This window comes from Cyprinodon tularosa, unplaced genomic scaffold (genome assembly GCF_016077235.1).
Source record: "Cyprinodon tularosa strain WSP-4 unplaced genomic scaffold, ASM1607723v1 ctg289, whole genome shotgun sequence".
Lineage (NCBI taxonomy): Eukaryota > Metazoa > Chordata > Actinopteri > Cyprinodontiformes > Cyprinodontidae > Cyprinodon > Cyprinodon tularosa.
This window is the reverse complement of record NW_024038995.1, coordinates 81,450-94,342: the sequence shown is the minus strand read 5'-3', so window position 1 is coordinate 94,342 and position 12,893 is coordinate 81,450. Positions and strand designations below refer to the sequence as shown.

General features: G+C 39.0%; 2 non-coding genes across 2 annotated transcripts; both read left to right on the top strand.

Annotated features, from left to right (window-relative positions):
- The first annotated feature begins 9,581 nt into the window (after positions 1-9,581).
- trnaq-cug lies at positions 9,582-9,653 on the top strand. The gene has a single exon. It is a non-coding gene; the product is annotated as a tRNA-Gln (tRNA).
- A 1,061-nt stretch (positions 9,654-10,714) lies between these two features.
- On the top strand, positions 10,715-10,786 carry trnaq-uug. Its single transcript has one exon. It is a non-coding gene; the product is annotated as a tRNA-Gln (tRNA).
- Positions 10,787-12,893: the final 2,107 nt, after the last annotated feature.

The window sequence follows — 12,893 nt, the reverse complement described above, 5'->3', positions numbered from 1 at the left end:
GAACCAGAATCCCAGTCTACCTTTTGACTAACCCCAGAATATCATAATGATTTCTTGTTCAATAAAATAATGCTTTTGAAAATTGCTGAGTTACTCAAGGTGGCATTAATCCAAAATCCACTAGTGTTACAAGGAACCTTAGTGTTGATTTTTTTGACATAGACATATCTTAAATCATACAAAAGTCCCACTGGGCTTTTTTCTTTTAAGCAAGTTTCCGAGTTAAAAACATCCTTTCCCACAATGAAAAAGAAGAATTAGTCTCTACATGTGTGACATGATAGCTTAATTAATCTCTCTGTGACTATTAATACCAAAAACTTTACAAGATACCTTCACTTCATTCAAAACGCTGCAGTAAGAGTGCTGATGCAGACATCATATTTCTTATAGGTTCTCTTTCCTGATTGTCTGTTGAATCCAGACTAGAGAGCAGGTTTATTCACGTTTCCAATCAGATAATTCAGCTTTCTGACTGTGAATTTAAAGGTGGTTCCTACAGTTACTAACAGTAGAATAACAGTAGAATAATGGAGATCTATGTATCAAACCGCTCCCCTGAGGAACCAGTTTCCAGTTTTTATCTTTATGACTTAAACTACAGACTTAGACATTTATTGTCGTTTTGTATACACTCTGTGTACTCAATACACTCTGTGTATACAAAACAAAATTTCATTTGACATTTCCATTTTCTTAAAGTGCAGCAGTGAACAAATGTAAACACTGTGGGAGAAAAAAACATGGTGCAAAAAAAAACAAACAAAAAACGCATTAATCAGAATCAGGTTTATTGCCATTGTTAGTGAAGGAGTTCACAAACTTTTTTATGGTACAATCGTGCAACATGAAACATATAATATGGAATAGGTAAATAAAATGATAAAAATATCTAAAACACTGTGGGTATAAGGCATGCAATAAAATAGACTAATATATACACTTAAGATAAAAATATGGATATAAAATATAAAAAGGAAAATAGCATCTTACAAGGAGTGCAAACAGTCTGTCATATGGTCAGTTTGATGCAGAGACCCTGACTAGATTTAGAGTTTTTCAACATTCAGCGGTCTAACGGCAGTGGGGAAGAAACTGTTTCGGAATCTGCTGGACCTGCATCGAATGCTGTTAAGCCTCTTCCCAGAGGGCAGCAGGGAGAACAGTCCATGGTGGGGGTGTGAGGGGTCATTTATGATTTTACGGGCTTGGGACACACAGCGCTGAGATAAAATGTCTTTTATGGAGGGAAGAGGAGCCCCGATGATCAACTCTGCTGTTCTGACCACTCTTCTCACCTTCTACCAGTCTGAGGCGCTGTAGCCTCCATACCACACAGTGAGACAACTCGTCAGAACGCTCTCTATGGTGCTTCTGTAGAAGGTGGTGAGGATGGGTGGGGGCAGGTAGGCTCTCCTCATTCTCTGCAGGAAGTACATGTGATTCTGTGCCCATATGACCAGTGAGGTGGTGTTTACAGTCCAGTTGAGGTTGTCTGTGATCTGCACCCCCAGAATCTGCTGACCACCTCTACAGCTGAGCTGTTGATGAGCAGTGGAGTGTGGTAAGGTTGGTTCGACTTGAAGTCAACAATGATCTCCTTTGTTTTCTCCACATTCAGAATCAGGTTGTTGTCTCTACACCAGCTGCTCCACCTCTTCTCTGTAGTCCAGGTCGTTGTCGTCTCCGATGAGCCCCGCCACCGTGGTGTCGTCTGCAAACTTCCCATTGTGATTGGTGGTGAACCTGGGGACACAGCCGTGTGTCATCAGGGATGTGAACAGCAGGGGGCTCAGGATGCAGCCCTGAGGGGAGCCTGTGCTTAGGATGATGACATCAGGTGTTCTGTCCGACTCGGATTGACTGAGGTCTGTCTGTGAGGAAGTCTATCAGCCAGTTGCAGAGGGTTGTATTGAATCCCAAATGTTCCTGTTCTCCTATCAGATGCTGTGGGATGATGTTGAAAGCTGAACTGAAGTCCAGGAACAGCATCCGCACGTGGATGTTCTTCTCCTCCAGGTGTGCCAGGCTCAGGTGGAGAGCAGCAGAGATGGCATCCTCAGTGGAGCGGTTTCGTCGGTAGGCAAATTGGAGCGGGTCGAATGTTGGGGGCAGACTGAAGGCAATGTGTTCTTTAACCAGCCTTTCAAAGCATTTCATCATGATTGGAGTCAGTATGACAGCCCGGTAATCATTTAGTGAGGTGACCTGAGGCTTCTTTGGGACCGGAATGATGGTGGCAGACTTGAAGCACGCTGGCACTATAGATGGGTCCGGTGAAGTGTTGAAAATGTCTAGAGGACACCAGCCAACTGCCCTACAAACTTCCTGTACACCCATCCAGGTATTTTATTGGGGCCAAGGGCCTTTCTTGGGTTGACTTTAAAGGCAGACACACTGCTGTTGCTAACAATGATTTTTGTGCACTCCTTTCTTTTTCTCTTTCTAAAGAAGCATTTAGATAGGTCTACTCTGTTTATACCCTTTCAATTTAATATGCATTGGAAGGGCCTCTTTACTCAGATTTTCCTTCATGTAGGAAGTGTTCCTCGACTAATTTTGTTAGTTTTTCCCCTGAATTTGCTTTCCATCTTCTCAAATCCCCTGTTGGTTGCAGCAGATGGCCGCCCACACTGAATCAAGTTCCTCTGGATGTTTGTTCCTGATTAAAGGGAGCTGTTCCTTTTCTTTGTCCCCACATGCCCTCTCAGCATGAAGAACTGCAGTTAGTTCAGTGACTCGACAAAACTGAGACAGCTTTCACCCAAGATAACTTTTGACCTATTAGCACAATAGTCTAATTTAGACAACATTGTACGAAAGTTAAAATTTCATGAGATTGTTAGTCATTGTATCTAATCTGTCTATATGAGTATTATTGTATTCATGGGAATTAGATTCAGTGCACTTTTTTAGTATACTGGAAAGGAACTGGACTCTATTTGTAATTTTGCTCTATGTACGTAAATAAACTGAAGTAATAGATCATGGTTGTTGATGTAGCTTCTGCCTTAAAGAGCATATATTTGCTGTTCACATGCCGACATTTTATTGCGACAGTCTGTACTATAGTGGGAGCTGTAGAAAAACATTTTTGCTCATAAAACATGCTCCTCCATCTTTATTGCATTTCAGAAGACAGGTCACCATAATAACATAATACGCCAACTATGCCAACAACATTTCTATGCAACATTAAACATAACTTAAATCATACCAAAAGAAAATAATAAGTTGTATTAAAATCTTGACCAGAACTTGGATCAGCTCTCAATGTGAGATGTTGCTATAAATGTTGCTATCTTTAACTAAGTGGCTTTTTTGAAATGTGTCCTTGAGTAGAACTTGGTGTTTCTCTCTGGTGTTTTTGCTTAAGCGTTAGTGACAAAAAATTATGTATCTGATAAAAATATATATATAACTTAATTAAATGTTCAAGCAGTTGACCACAGAACCTTTCATTTTTGAGTAAAGTGTAATTTGATAATCCTTTATGTTCTATGTAATAAAGCTGCAAGGTGATGCATTTTCTAGCGCACTGTTGCCTTGCAGCAGGAAGGTTCTGATTTCGATTCCCGGATTCTTTCTGCATGGAGTTTACTTTTTCTCCCTGAGCATGCGTGGGTTTTCTCCGGGTACTCTGGCTTCCTCCCACAGTCCAAAAACATGACTGTTAGGTTAATTGGCTTCTCTAAAATCTCCTTAGATGTGAGAGTGTGTGTGAATGGTTGTTTGTCCTGTTTGTCTCTGTGTTGCCCTGCGATGGACTGGCGACCTGTCCAGGGGGTACCCTGCCTCTCGCCCGTGGAGAGCTGGAGATAGGCACCAGCACCCCTCATGACCCCACTTGGGATAAAGCGTGTCAGATAATGGATGGATGGATGGAGTTTGCATGTTCTCCCCTTGTATGCATTGGTTCTCTCCGGGTACTCCGGCTTCCTCTAAATTGTCCTTAGGTCTGTGTGTGTGTGTGTGTTTATGTGTGCATGGTTTTATGTCTCTGTGTTGCCCTGCGACAGACTGCCCGTAGACTGCTAGAGATAGGCACCCTGACAGAATAATTTAATTCAGTTTATTTCTATAGCACCAATTCACAACACATGTCATCTCAAGGCACTTTACAGTTCACTGGATCATATAGTAAAATTGATTCAAAGTTTTCTATCTAAGGAAAACCAGTTGATTGCATCGACTCATTGACTCAAAGGCAATCCCTCACACTAAGTTTAATAAGCTGGAGAAGATTGATGGGTCGAGGAAAAAAAGAGAAAAAAAACACATTATCACATCTTGATGAGGTTGTCATGATTGGTTTAGAGATAAACCCACATGCAGAATACCACTGGAGACGTGGTAAAAGGTTTTACAGAGTTTATTAAAGTTTCACACAAAACAAAGCAAGATTCAGGTCTGGTCCGGGCAGGATTATCTGGCGTCTGCAGAGACGGATAGTTGGTTAGCTTTGGTTTACAGAAGAGTTAAATGGGTTTTCAGATATTTCAGTGGATACCTTGAAGAGTTCCAGGTTTTTTTCTGAGAGAGGGAACCGGTTGGGTCCAGAGACTGTTGGTTCAGCAGAGTGCTTAGGCAGCAGCAGCGTCTAGCTTCTGACTTCCAGTGAACAGACCTTGGTGGAGTGATTGCTCTTTCCAAAGAGCAGCTGGTGGATTCCAGAGTGAGGTCTTCAGGTTTGGCTCTCTAGGGCAGGCAGGCAGATTCAGGTTAAGCTCATCCAGAGCTTCTCTCGAGAGACTGGTTTTCTAGGAGCGAGAAGACAGAGGCAATTAGAATTAGGTTTCTCTAGGAAGATAACTACTAGTAAATTCAGAGGCTCAGGTTCGCTAACCAAACTTGGCTAACACTGTGGCGTCGAAGGAAGGTCTGGCAGCTGCTTATGAAGGCCGGTCTCCTGATGAGCTGATGAGCGTCAGCTGTGCTGGAGAGCTCCAGCCCAGGAGGATCCACAGCGCACTCTGCTGGAGAAGGTGGTGAATCTCCAGATCCCAACAGAGGTATGGAAACGGGACAGATCATTCTCAGAGTGTTTAGTAATACAATTTAAAACTTCTGATCTTCAGAACACCACAAAGTTAAAAAAAAACAAAAAACAAATGACAGAAAGAAAAAAGCACCCAAAATCTTTTTTTTTTTTTTTTTTGGGTGGTCTAGTCAAAGTCTGTACTTAAATCCATTATAGATATGATAGTGTTCAATGTATTTTGGAAACAACAGTCTGAATGGAACAGACAAATGATTCTTGGAAGTTGCTTCCATCAAACAGGATGTTTGGGGTAATTACTATTTAATGTAAGGCCAGATAACTTGTTCCCCTTTATAGATGCAATTGAAAAAGTTATTTTTTTATGAACTCATCTGACATGTTGGTGTTTGATTTTAACATTTTCTTGAAAACACAATTTCTGAGTCTCCAACCTAGAATTAGAAAAGTTACTTGACTCTCTTTCTAAAAAAGTTGGACATAACTGGATCTTTCACTACTGATGAATGATGAGCAATTTGGAAAGCTACCATCTTGGTTGAAGCCGAAAAAACTGAAGAACTAATTGCATCTGTGAAGGACGCCTCCTTATTGTTTTTTTAATCACATCAGTGCTGTTTTAGAAACCCGCTCTTGAAAGGCTTTAAGAAAGACTTTCATAGGAGTTTCAGCTAACTCAACAAAGATAATCCTCTTCAGCACAAAAACTTTTTGCCCAATCTGTACGACATTCTGCAATGAGGTTGCTTGTGACAAAATTGTCTGTTATAGCACTAAGTACATGAGATGCAATATTTATCTTTAATCCTCTATTCACTGCACTGATGCTGCTTCTCTGTTGCAGCTTGACTACTTTCAACAGAAATGTCAAACAGAGAGGCAAAGACGTGCTGGAGAGGCAATAAAAAATACTCTAATGATGACGAGGAACAAGACTAATTGTCTGACCTTGAAAATGCAGAGCAGACTGAAACCCTCGGGTGGATCAAATCCAATTTGGATTGCGTTCCTCCAAATGGATTCAAGTTTTCTTTCATGAAAACGCAATTGCCAGAAAAAAAGTCCAAGCGAGTTTTTTTTTCTCTCGCTTGGAGTGGGTGTTGGTGTTCTTTTTTCCAACATCCACTAAAACTCATGATTTATTTTGAATTATAAATTAATTTCAACTGTTGGAGCTGTTACATATATCTCATTCAGAACTTCATCTTTTACATTTGTTTTTTTATTGTATCAGGAATACTAATGATCTAAGGTGTACAATGATCATGTTAAAGATCAGTCTCTGTGTCTGCAGAAGCTCTATCTTTCTGGTTATTTTTCCAGAAAAGAGATAAACTGGGACAACCTCTTTAAATAACACTTCATAAATAATATGTATTAAATAACCATGATACATGACAACAGATTCTGATAGAAATTGTAATCTTACTCAGATCAGAGAAATTGCTTAGAATTACAGAAGGCAGCTGCTCGCCTCTGGGCTCACTTCTCAGGAGGTGGCCACGATTAAAAAAAATGTATACATCTCCAGTCTGCCACATCATCACATCACATCATTACTTCATACACGTTAGCAGATGATTAGACATCCATGGCTCCAGCCTTATCAAAACATTACAATTTGGTCTTAGCTGAAGGACACAGGTCACAATCCATTTCCATTTTTTTCCCACATACAGAATGAAGATTATAACTGTATATCTGGACAGAAGAACTGTCTTAATTAGATCAACTATTGTGGAAAACATCAGTTCTGGCACGCAACAGGCAACTAATATTAAGGTGTAATAAACTCACACATCAATGATTATTATCTTAAAAATCAAAATAACTAACAAGTGTTTATTTCAATCAGTCAAACCTTCTCTCATTCACTCAGCTGTAATCATGTTTTTGGATTTTATGATCACCACAACAGTGTGAGAATACTAAATCACATGAAAATTGCAGAGGTTGTTATACTCCAAAAACATAAACACATAAAAAGTGGGGCATGCATTTGTTTTCAGACCCCCTGATTAAACAAGCAGATAGAGTTCTTTTGGGTGACTTTACCAGACTTATAAGCCAATGCTGGAAAAAAAATGTTTTCTCTCTGGCCTTCTTTGCTGAATAGTTAAAGCTCAGTCAATGAGGATACCAAGCATATGTCAAAAATGATTTTCAAGCCATACCACAGATTCTTAATTGTATTTAGATCTTCAGTTTGATTGGAGAATACTGCCCTGTGCTTTGATCCAAATTTATTTCAAATTCAAAAATACTTTATCACCCTGAAGATTCACTATTTGCTGGTCCGCCTAAATGGTCCTTTCAACACGAGAGAATAAGATCAATGGTTCTTGTTTGTAATGTTAGCATTGGACTTGAATCAATCTGAGTTCAAGGTCTCTTCGAACAGAGTGATCGCTATTTGCTTAGTGATTCAATTTTTTTTCTACACATGAGACCAGTAGACTAGTTACTGACTTAGCTCATAGTACAGAAGCAACTTGTTATGTTTGTACAGTGATTGCACTCCCTGTCTTTGAGTTTGTGCCTATAGTATGTTGGTGTCTTTGTAGGATAGTAAAGCTCTTTAGGCTTCTTGAATATTTTTGCATCTCTGTTGAGTGCCTAATTTGCCCCTGACATGTAGAGTCGTTACTGTCCCCATGTTCTTAATAAGTCAATTCTTAACAAACAGTAGTGTTAGGAATTCAATGAAATTTACTGTGGTATTGGATAAAATGGTCCCATAACAAACGCATGTGATAGCTTATGTATGAGGCACTTTAGAATGGCTTGCATATTTCTGCTTCAACAGCAGGTCATGCAAAACCTCTAGACTTTGTGCAAGGATACAGGTTTTCAAGTTAGTTTGTTAAAGTTCAATATCGCTGAAGATTAACTTGTACAAGTTCACAAAGGGAGCTAAACCTGTAGAGATCACTGAAAGCCGAAACTCTTGAGGACAAGGTTCGGTTCTATGTGTAATGTACACCTGACCGATCCAGTGACGATTCAAGTCTCAGTAAACTAGTTGATGTCTTTATGGCTTCATACATTTTTTTGTCTACCGAGACTGCATTTGAGATCTTCATAAACTTATTTACTAATTCCACTATTCGTGTCATGAGGTTGTTTATGACATCTGTTGTGTGTAACTGATTCTAGTAGCACATCATACTTAAATGAGGCTAGAACCCTTGCCACAACAAGGTCCATATCCATTTTTACCCATAAAATAATATATTGAAGGAAGAGAATGCTATATCAATCATTTAAACATCAGTGCACCAAGGACTAATATTAACGGAAAAAACTCACACCATGATATTTCTAAACAAAATCTACAAGGATCATAGTAAACTTCTTCATACTAGCTGTAATCTTTTGGATTTGTCACCTAAAGTTTGAGAATTTAAATTGCAGTAGTTGAATATCCAAACATAACCTTTATAAATGGCATGGATTTTTATCAGACCCTGATTAAACCAGCATGATAGAGTCTTGGGACTTTAAACATCATGCAACCAATCTAAAACCAAATTTATCCTCCATTTTGCTGTAGTTAGCCAGTAATGGATACTAACATATGTAAAAATCGATTTTTTGCCATACCAAATTCTAATGTATAGACTTCAGTTTGATTGCAAAACCGCCCTGGCTTTGATCAAATTTATAATTCAAATACTTTCACCCTTGAAGATTCATCAGTATTTCTGGCTCTTGTTGCTCCTAAATGGTCGATTCTAAACAACAGTAGAGAGTTAAGATTCTTATTGAAAGTTACTTGGTATGTGTAAAAACTGTTATCCCGCTACGCATGTGCAGACTTAATTTTTTTATGCCAAGACTTAGAATGCTTTTGCATATTGGGTCTCTCGAAACAAGCAAATTCAGCAAAATGTTTAAGTTTTGGTGTAAGGATGCGTTTTTCAGTTAGGTTTGTCAAGTTTTATATCGACATGAGGTTACTTTGCTAAAGCAAGAACCTAGTTACTTACTTTAGCTCATAGTCAAACACTTTGTTTATGGTTTTGGGTACATGTGGATTGCTACTCTCCTGTCTTTGAGTTTGGTGCCTTATAGTATGTTTGGTGTCTTATGTGGAGGATAAGTAAAGCTCTCTTAGGCTTTCCTTGGAATATTTTTTTGGCATTCTCTTGTTGAAGTTGCCCCTACATTTTTGCCCCTTGACAGATTGGTAGAGTCGTTTACTGGCTCCCCATGTTTCTCTAAATAAGTTCAGATTTCTTAAACAAACAGTAGTAGAGTTTAGGAATTCTATATTGCAATTTTACTGTGGTATGTGTGATAAAATGGGTCCCTCATAACAAAACGCATGTGATAGACTTAATGTAATGAGGCCAATCTTTAGAAGTTGGCTTTGGCATATTTCTGGTCTCTTCCAAGCAGCAGGTCATGGCAAAACACTCTAGACTTTGGCTGCAAGGATACCAGTTTTTCCAAGTTAGGTTTGTTAAAGGTTTTCAATATCGACATGAGAGATTAACTTGTACAAGTGTCACAAAGGGAGCTAAACCCTGGCTAGAGATCACTGAAAGCGCGAAACTCTTGAGGGACAAGCAGTTCCAGCGGTTCTATGGTGTAATGGTTAGCACTCTGGACTCTGAATCCAGTGATCTGAGTTCAAGTCTCAGTAGAACCTAGTTGATGTCTTTATGTGCTTCATACATTTTTTTGTTCTACCAGAGACTGCATTTGAGATCTTCATAAACTCTATTTTACCATAATTTCCACTATTCGTGGTCAGTGAGGGTTGCTTTGCTATGACATCTGTTGTTGTTGGTCAACTGAGTTTTCTCAGGTAAGCACAGTCACCTACTTAGAATCGTAGAGCAGTTTAGAGACCCTCCAGCTTGCCAACTGCAGGGACATCCATATTTCCGCCTTTAAATGGACTTAGCCCCTGCACACAGAGCAAAAGCTGGCATTGCCAGCATTTATTAACCATTGTATCTCATTTTCTTAATTGGTCATAGCACCCATCTCAGTATAACCCCATAGAAAATCTATCAGAGTATTTTGGGAGAGGAAGATTAGATATTCCAGACCTAAATATGCAGAAGAATTACATTTCACTATCAGAGCAACCTGGGCTCTTGTGACACCTGGGCAAAACCACAGCCTGATCAACTCCTTCTTACACTCCAAAACTGCAGCAATCCTGACCAAAGGCAACCCAACTAAGAATTGAGAACTGTACATGTTCATAAATTTAATGTTCATAAGGATCCTTTCTGTGCTTTGGTCTTCTTAAATAGTGACTTTGGGGATTTAATTAGTTGTCAGTTATAATAATGGACATTTCAATAAGGAAACCATTGAAATATCTGTCTGTGTGTTATGAATGGATATTATGTACAAGTTTTAATATCCAGTTGAATATTAAAGAAGTTAAAGGCAACTTCTCTCTCCATCTTGGCTGCCTTTCCAATGCATAGATGGAAGAAGAAGAACCACTGAACCTATTAAAAAACACCACTGCCAACCAATGACTCCATAAACTTAAAAGCCCTGATGCTTTTAAGGTACAATGGTAGCACTCTAGTCTTTGGCTGTAAGGATGCCAGTTTTTTCAAGTTAGGTTTGTCAAAGGTTTTCAATATCCACATGAGAGATTAACTTGTGCAAGTGTCACAAAGCGAGCTAAACCCTGGCTCGAGATCACTGAATTGGCGAAATCCTTGAGAGACAAACAGCTCCAATGGTTCTATGGTGTAATGGTTAGCACTCTGGACTTTGAATCCAGTGATCTGAGTTCAAGTCTCAGTAGAACCTAGTTGATGTCTTTATCTGCTTAGTGCTTCATACATTTTTTTGCTCTACCAGAGACTGCATTTGAGATCTTCATAAACTCTATTTTACCATAATTTCCACTATTCGTGGTCAGTGAGGGTTGCTTTGCTATGACATCTGTTGTTGTTGGTCAACTGAGTTTTCTCAGGTAAGCACAGTCACCTACTTAGAATCGTAGAGCAGTTTAGAGACCCTCCAGCTTGCCAACTGCAGGGACATCCATATTTCCGCCTTTAAATCTTTTAATACTTTTAAAAACATATATATAGTAGTTCAACGTCTTTTAAAACTTGAACACATTTTTTGTTCAAGTTTTAAAAGTCATTGAAAAAAGAACTAAATTTCTTACTTTATCAGGCTTATTCCCTTGGCCCCCTTATGATTTGAGGGGTTGTGTGGTTCGTGTCACTGTAGTCCGAAGTCTGACCATTAGATGTTGCTGAAAATTACACACCGTAGCTTGAATAATATATTACTTTTTCCTTGTTTGCTAATTTCACAGTTTTCCTATTTGTTAGATATAGAGATGTCTGTGGCATGCACTCACCTAACATAGACCTATGTAATCCTACAATAACATGATATTTACAGTTGATTTATTACAAATGCTTTTCAGTAAAAGTCAACAGCAATAACTCCGATAACAAACAATGATTTCATTCAAAATGTATTCATTAAAAATGCTTCACAATTCCTGTAATGAATGAATAGCACAATGAAAGAAATAATGTCTCATCTAAACATCCCTCACTTAACAATAAAAGTTAACAATAACTTTCAACTCCCAATAACAGATGATAATCAGCCTCAACAATGAATGAACTAATGTCTGTTTTGTAGGCTATTTGAAAAAATACATTAACAAATGAGCTAATTAACAAAAAATACCTCTTGTGTAGCAAAAATTATTCAAAATGTACCAAAAACGGACAAACATGTCAATAGACTATCTTGGCTTTCGCTGTCCAGGTGGCTTTTCAGATCCCTTGCACCTCCATTGGACACCGAGACATATGTGCCTGCTTTGCACACTGTGCACAAGGCCTCCCATTTGTCTCGACCCGGTCTGAAAGCGGGGAAACTCTTTTGTAAATCGTCGGTAAACATACATTTACGCTTTTGCATGTTGTTGGCGTACTGACAGCCACGCTATCTATATTCTGATTAAGAACAGGGCTGTCCGCACTGACGCGGCTCAGGGATTATGTCACACGCAGCGTCCTGCGCAGTGCCCTAGCGCCTGTAAATGTAATGGTCCAATTAAGGTAATTTAAAAAATCAGGACATTTCCTCACTTTCTAAAAAAAACCCGGGACGCCCGGGACAGGAGGTGAAATACAGATATGTCCCGGGATATACGGACGTTTGGTCACCCTAAAGTAAACGTTCAAGCACAACAGTAACTTCTTGACTTCTGTGACTTTTGATGAACAGACGATTTCCTTTTGCCTCTCTTCACAATTGTCATCCTTTTAACTGTAAAACATTTAAGATAACATCAAGTTTTTTTTTCTTCCTTATGATGGGCTATGACATTATGTCTATATTGAAGTTATAGGCTGTAATGTAAAAAAACCCCCAAAAACATAACAATTAATCGTCTTTTAAAGGAGCCCAGTCTCATACTATGACTTTACAACTTTAACTCTATTTGTATGCTGTGGTTGCATACAAAAGTCATCTGATAAAGTTATTTTGTCCTGTTGGTTTATTAAGCACAAACAATAAAGTGCTGCAAAATCCTATTGTTTTTCAATAGTATATTTATACTAAGGCTTCTCGCTAGAGCAGAACTCAGTGTAACAGTCTGCTTGCCTCACCCCTGTTGGCTAGGTGTAGAACCCAGCGACGATGCAATGTGCAGCCGATAGGTCCATGGCTGGGGCCATCTAATAGTGCTTCCAGTGTTATGTTTTATTTCTGTGTTTTATGCTTTGGTATTGCTCTATTTGTTTGTGAACAGAGCAAGTTTGTCTATATTTATCATAACAAGACCCTGTACCCAAAAGTAAAATTTTGTGCATGTGCACAATTAATAAATAAGCCTTATGTCTGAAGCAAAGGAGCCAAGCGAGTCAGCAACGCTGAT